The sequence below is a fragment of the Cyprinodon variegatus genome, unplaced genomic scaffold, assembly GCF_000732505.1.
Source record: "Cyprinodon variegatus isolate N-32 unplaced genomic scaffold, C_variegatus-1.0 Scaffold242, whole genome shotgun sequence".
Classification (NCBI taxonomy): domain Eukaryota; kingdom Metazoa; phylum Chordata; class Actinopteri; order Cyprinodontiformes; family Cyprinodontidae; genus Cyprinodon; species Cyprinodon variegatus.
The window spans coordinates 452,815-460,461 of record NW_015150695.1 but is presented as its reverse complement, the minus strand read 5'-3'; positions in this window follow the sequence as shown (position 1 = coordinate 460,461).

Here is a 7,647-nt window from a genome sequence, read left to right as displayed (position 1 = left end):
CATCACTAAAGTAAGACAGCTTAATCTTCTTGGGGCAATTACAAAAATTCAGAAGGATTTTGTTTTTTCCACCACTGTACTCTTTTATTGCACTGTTGGCCATATATAGTGTCAAATAAATCACCTTGGGGTCTCTGATGTGGATTCCTTACACTCCCCCTTCTGTCAGGCAAGCTTGACCTCTTTGGACCACATAAATATCTGATTTTTCTGCTCCACTTTTGATGACACTTTACCTATAGCCTACTTTTTTAACCTGAAACTCAAGACTGAGGGGTTAACCGCTTCACGGCTCATGCATTTGCTGGTCTGCTGGATTTCAAAAGGAAGAGCTATCTTTCCTTCCCAGAAGGGAAACATCCCCAGGTTAGGGCTCTATGTCATGTCTAGATATGAAAAGCCTGTCAGTTTGATTCAAGCCCATGAAATGAACACCTTCAGCCCAGGCAACCTTTGAACTCACCGGAACTCAACAACAGGTAATTCTCCATTTTCATATTAGAACATATATAGTATGAATGATTTAAATTGCTACCTAACACTGTAACCTATTACAGACTGCTTTAATCTTACTCTCTGCTTAGAGAGGAAGTGAAATGATGGCACTTACATATTTCTATAATAATTATCATGTTTTAGGCAACCACGTTCAGGGCAAGGAGTGCTGTTCTGATTACCCTCAAAGCCCGGTGAACCTGAAACTATGCATCACCACTTCCTCAGTATTCTCACATTTCTATTCGTCCTTTGATATGTTGTTCTTGTGCTGATTTAGTTGTGTGCCATGGCTGTACAAATCCTCCCATTACCTCATCTTGTGTGGGGAGTTATGTGTCTGACTTAATGAGACGAATCCAATCTTCTGTGCTTTTGCAGATTCAAAACAACACTGATGGATTTCACAAATCCAATTAGTAGATTCTTCCTGCCTCTTGCTTCTGATTAAAAAAGCCCACTATTGTCTATTAATGATATAAGTAATTAGCAAAGTGGTGACAGTCCATTACAGTGATCATAGCTGCAAACCAATCAAGGATATGAGTTATCGAAGGTCGCTAGTACACATGTAGACCATTAATACCACCAGTTAAAAATTACTTGCTTATTTTCAAAGGATTATTTATATTGTGCAATCATAAATTTAGCTAATGGTCTCTATTTTTTGGATGAAAATGCATTCTCGTCATTTTGTCTTAAGTTTTATCATTTAATGAGCAAACATATGTAAAAAGGTTGTTTCAAAATTTTCTGATAGACTGGTATAAATAATGCAAGAGTGAATCCTGTAACTGATAATTTCTGGATGACATCTTCATAAACCGTTTGAAGACCTTTTAAGAAGGCATCTGTTATTGGGGTGTAACTGAATGTAATTAGTCAATTGACAACCTCAGCTTTAACAGCAAAGAAACTTCTGCACCAGACTCAATTTGTAATATTCAGACTGTTCGATTTCATGCCTCTTTCTGTCAATAACCAACTCACTGTCATATACTCTCAGTAGTCGTTTGCATTGTTCTGATTTAGATACATCTGTTGGATTCCTGTATGACCTCCCATTAGCTCCCCTCAGTGAGTGCTGTTGCCATTTGCCCTGATGCCAACCTGGATATCCAACTAATTTGTTCTCATGAAACAGTTTAACTGCTTCTCATGGTTGTCACCTGTATACATCGTTCAACAAATGTTTTAGTGTGGGAAGTGCTTCATCGGCCATCTTGGTAGGCAAGCACAATGCTGGATAGCCACTATCATGGCTTCATCCATCCATCTTCTACCGCTTGTTCCATCAGGGTGGTGGTGGGGCCTGTTGCCTTTCTCCTGCAGTCTATGGGTGTAAGGTGGGTCACACCCTGGACACATCGCCAGTCTGTTGCAGGGCATCTTGGCTCCCAAGCACAAAAAAGAAAATTAATATTCTTGACCAGGTTGCAAGACAGCAATACATCCGCTAAATACATGCTGTTAGGATCCACTTGTATTAGATGGATTAGGAAACGTGTCTGACAAGACTGCTCAGCAGGAAAGTACTTTTTGTCAGGAATGAGTATTTATACTAAAATGCTTAAAATATGACACCAAGCTAACAAGGTTGTAGTTGGCAGCAAAACACTGCCCAGAGCAGCCGGTCACAAGGAGCCGCAGTGTTTCAGTCACTCTCTCCATCTAACCAACATGTGTGCAGTAGTAGTGGAGAAGAAATGGTGCAAGGCACCCAACAAGACTTTGGCTCAATAGAAATACCTGAAATTGGCTAAAGCACTTAAGCCATGTTGGAAGTGCTGACCAAGTGCTTGCAGTAAGGAAGCAGCTACAGTAGGAAGAGGAAGCAGGATGCTTCCTATTGCCAATTAACCTAGCATTGGGACATTTTTATGTTACTAGCCGCTACTAAGGCTATGTTCACACTGCAGCCTGAAGTGACCCAAATCCGAATTTTTTGCCCATATGTGACCTGGATCTGACCTTTTCATGGCTGTCTGAACAACACAGATCAATTTTTTTCCAATCCGACTCAGGCCACTTGGCTATGTGGTCCTGAATCCGATATGAATCTGATCTTTTCAAATGTGACCTGTGTGTGAACGGCCAGGTCAGATTCATCCGACCTGAATGTCATTAATGCCCGACAAAGATCGCTATTCTGTGTCTTGCTACGCAGAAGCGGCAAGAAAAACAGCAACCATAGCAGATGACGATGCGAAGAGCAGTATTTATGTTTAACCATGTAAAAAGATTGAGTTTTTATGGCTGGAAAAGACTGCTAGATGCGTGCCGATACTACCATCCATGTGTACTTCCGTAAACACAGAGCACGCTGGCCTGTGACGTCATTGCGTCCTCTACTGGACATGTGGGACAAATGTATTGTATGACTGCAACTCACACAGGAGATCACATATAAGTCGCACATATTTGGAAATATGAACGGCAATGCAAAAAAAATCGGATTTCATAAAAAAATCGGAATTGAGCATCAAGGCCTACAGTGTGAACGTAGCTTAAGACCTATAGAGTTTCCTACAATCATCTGTGTAACACAACCTCACAGAGTTTAGCAAAAATATTTATTTTCTTCACATGTAGCCTACTCTGTGTTACAAATGCTAATGTACAAATCTTCATAACAAATTTTTCAGATACAGGCTACACACATACAGTTGAAGGGGCTAGAGGCAGGAATTGTGAAATTGTGTTTTTTAATGTTAGATAATGTTAATTAAAACATTTAAACACCAAAACCAACAAGCACACACAGGTATCTCTCCATTACCAGGCTTTGTCCTGCATAATATTTTGTACTTCAGGGGCTGAATTTCCCGTCCAGTCCAACGGATGTGACGTCAATTGAGGCTGCATGCTGACCCACGACACCTTTGATACAGGGAGTCAGGGCTGTTTCAGTAAAAAACGAAGAAAGCGGTTGTTGAAACATTGTCAGGTTTAGCCATGGAGCCTTCTGCACTCTGCAAACAACCAAATCTACTCAAGCCTTTGTAAGTTAACTCAGTCAACAACATCACGGCATCAACACTGCAGTGCTATGAATACAGTCTGTCCATGAAACCTTTCTGAGCACTCCTGTGCTGGTTTGGTTGGTGACTTCATCTACCTGCAGCACCAGTCGTGTCATTGTAAGTCACAATTCATCACCCTGCTTCTAGTTCCTTTAAACACTGACACTGTTTAAAAAAGAACAATGTAATCATATGTATATTTACATACAGTATGTACATATACATGTTGTGAGTTGGCACTACATAAATAAACTGAAATAAAAATGATTGGAGCAGATTATGTAAAATATGATTGCAAACTTTGTACTCCTGGATTCCTTGACTGTTTATAAGATACAACAGTAGATATTGGTGTTTGACTTATTAGAAGTGATAAATGGTAGAAACTTTGGAACTAGCTTGAAAAAACAAGGACACATTGTTGTGTTTGTTGACAGACATTCTCCAGCTCTTCTCTGTGAAATCCTTCAGCTCATCTCAATAGTTTAAATATTCTACATTCATTGGAACTAGGCTACGAAGCAGAAAAGGTAAGAAATGACCAAAGCCAGTGATAAGTGCGAGACTAAAACGTGTCCCTTAGCAAAATTGCTTTTGCAATTTAATGCTTCCGTTTAGAGTCTTTCTTCAGTTGGATCATACTAAAATATTCAGTTTTTTTCTTTTTGCAGTTGTTGGAAGGGACTTAACCACAAGGTTGTTTATACCATGTATGTTTGCGCATTTAGCTTGTTAAGGCAACATAATATGTGAGTTTATAACACAATAAAAAATGCATGGTTACAACCATTGCTGTTTTTTTTTTGTGTATTTTGTTTTATTGTAAATTGTAAAATAAAGGAATTTTCAATTAATTTAACTTAATCCCTATTGTCCCTTTGATCAATTTTTCTGAACTAGAATGCATTACCTAAACAAGACCAAGTTACCGGAAGCCTCAAACGAGCTTTTATGTGAGACAATAACAAAGACACAGCAGTGCTTTGAAATCCCTCCTCTTTTATCTGTTCCAGTATGAAAAGAATTAAGGTCAGACTTTTAAAATATTTCAGAAAACTCTTCAAACAGCACTGATGTAACAGTCAGTAGAGGGGGTAAGTAGAGAGTTTATTTCTGCAGGGTCATAAAAATGTCCACCTAACAATTACCAAGGCCCTCATTTATTCTCTGACCAGAATCAGACATATACACAGTACCAGGATTTCTTGGAGAAGTGATTTCAAATGACCCAGAGTCTAATATATATATATATATATTTTCACATTCTCTCTTGTAATATGCTCCTTTTAAAAGCAATGAGTTTTTTTCTATAAACTCTCTTAATTTCATTCTAGTGAGTAAACAATGTTCACTAAACATGCTGTGCTCTAGATGTTTTGGTGAAATATTATCTTTTGGCAGCTTTCTTTCTAATGGCTTAGAAAGAAGGACCCAGAAATCAGGCAAGACAGACTGTGGAATACTACGTGTATTCAAACAATGTTGGAACAGATCTGCAGTGGTGGCGGCTGCAGCGACCAGGCAGGAACGTCTGATTTGACAGTTCTGTCCGTGCCCAGAAAACGAGGATAATTCCAGCTGGTCGGCTGAGAAGACGCAGTGGAAGCTGCCAGGGAGTTCCAGATTCGGAAGCCTAGAATGCTGCAGAGCTGACAGGAGAACAAATCTGAGTTGACAAAGGAAGGCAGGATAGGTGAAGTAAAGAGTCATATCCAGGTTCAGTCCAAAAGGAGTTCAAAGACAGGCCAGATAAACAGATCAGACAGGGGCAGGCAGGCTCAAAAGTCCAAATACAGAAACGGATCAGGATCGGGCAATCAGAACACAATAGAAATGCTAGAGAACTCTCAATACCAAAGGCTCAAGAATAATCTTGCACTGATGGCTAGGACAAAGGAGTTTAAATAGAAGTAGGAGCAGGTTGATCAGATGAGCCATGATGAGAAACAGGACAGATAATGGTAAATGAAATTAGCAATTAAGCAGCTATCAGCACCAAAAATCATAACAATTTTAGGTCCTTGCTAAAGAGGAGGCCCACCTTAACTGTGCTGTTTTATAGGAAGTGTAGTGTAAAGTGCTGGACTTTGATTTATTGAAGCTTAAACTGAGGTCAATGTATTTCGAAAATAAGATGTTTGCGTGATATTTATTATTGGTAATATATTGTTAGTATTTACATTATGTGTCAAGCTTAATTTTGTTTCCCTTTTCCCTACTTTAAAAGGCAGAAGAGATGTGCTGAAATAAATTCAAGTCAGGGTTTAAACTATATATGTGATCTGCTGAATGTGAAAAGGAGACTGATAGGAGGGCTGCAATATTGAAACCTGCTGTGTCTGTTTGCTGTATAGCCAAGATGGGCTGATCTTTTTTTTTCCGACACAGCCCTAGGGTAAGGGTACACTGCAACACCACTGCTCAGATTTACTTTCACTATTGATGTTTGTAGTCAGTGGTTGCTTTTATAGTAGATTGTTAAATGTAGATCGTTGTCCTTTTTCCTGAATGTGCCAAGCCACCATTGCCAACTCATTGTTTCACAGCAGAGAAAGATTGCTTTGAAAGAGGAAAAAAAAAGACATATTACTGCAGTAAATGTGAACAGCTTAACTTGAGGCCATAATCTGCTTGTTCTTCCTGTTGGGCAAATGAGGAGAGAGAGAATTTAATGGTTAAAGAGTACCAGATTCTGTAAAGGTGATAATATTAACCTTATTAGAATTTATCAGCAGCTCTAATGTGATACCAATCAACAAGAGTTCTATAAGGTCCAGTCAGTAGATAGCTTGGTCCATATACTACCATTCATAATACTAATCAACTACATACCTTTTCTATGTTTGTTTTTTTACCGGTTAGTTTTGTAAAGAAAACAATAACTTTTCATAACTTTTCCTGCCTGAATTCTTTGCATAGACACATGAATTTAGAACAAAATATAGAAAGCAACCTTACTGTTATTTTGCTTCGACAGGGAATGTTTTTGGCTTCTGCTATATTAGCTGTTGATATTTGTTGGCAATCTTGTGATGACTAGCTTAGCTGTTAACTTCAGCAAATACCTGAATGTAGCTGTATATGCCTTAAATGTGTGATTTAAATTAAATCCTTACATTTTTGTTGGATATCCTGGACATGGGGAAGACGGCTCTGCCTCTCCTTCCCTCCCTTCCACTGTCGCCTTCTGAATCCTTTACCTCCTTGCTGCATTAGATCATTCTTCCACGCATCTTCTTATACACGGTGTAGATCAAAAACCAGGATCATAGGTATGCAAAGTTAAAAGGCTGGTATACTCCTGCAACGTCTGTAGGTAGAGTTTAAGGTGTAGAATCCCTGGAAAAATGTAGTTTGAAACTTCTGTGGATGCTACCCCAGTACTTACCACAAAATTAGGTTCACTAATGAAAAGTAATTTGATGTAGAAAACATCTGAGAAATGTAGTTAGACTAGGTACAATGCTATTTGTAATGGCCCTACTGCCCAACCCTGTTTATTCTCTTCTGTTCTATGGGTGACATCATTATGTCCTTTTTTACAGGTAACCAAAGAACACTGACCCTGGCTAAGATATTTTAGGGCCGCAGTGCTACAAATGTTAGTCTGTGTTCTTTTATGAATTCCTGAATGAATTGAGGTTGTACTGTTTCAGTAATTTTGGTAGAAAAGGGACTCCAAGGTTTAAAACTTTTCATATCTTCTTCACTTGTACACACTGGTTCTCACTTCTCTTAAGCTTAAGAAGGGCCTTATAACCATTTCATGATAAATACATTAATGTCAGTAAATGTGTTTATTACCTGCTTGCAAATTTCTGTGGACCTAAAACATGCTTCTCTTTGAGACATTTTAGCCTATTTCATGTTGTCAGACAGGTTCTCTTTAAAAAACATCTTGATTCTAAACCTCTGGATTTATTCACACCTGAGGAGGGTTTCTGAAACAAATCTAATAAAATAATAATAATTTTTTATCACTCTTAATTCCTTATGTAACACCGGATATCATTTGTTTTTTTAATAGGACCGCTTTCGTTTTCAAAACTGCCTTTTCAAATTACTAGTATTTTTACTGAAATCCAAATGTATTTTAAGATCTGAAGCAGTCTGTAAAGAGGCAGCTGCT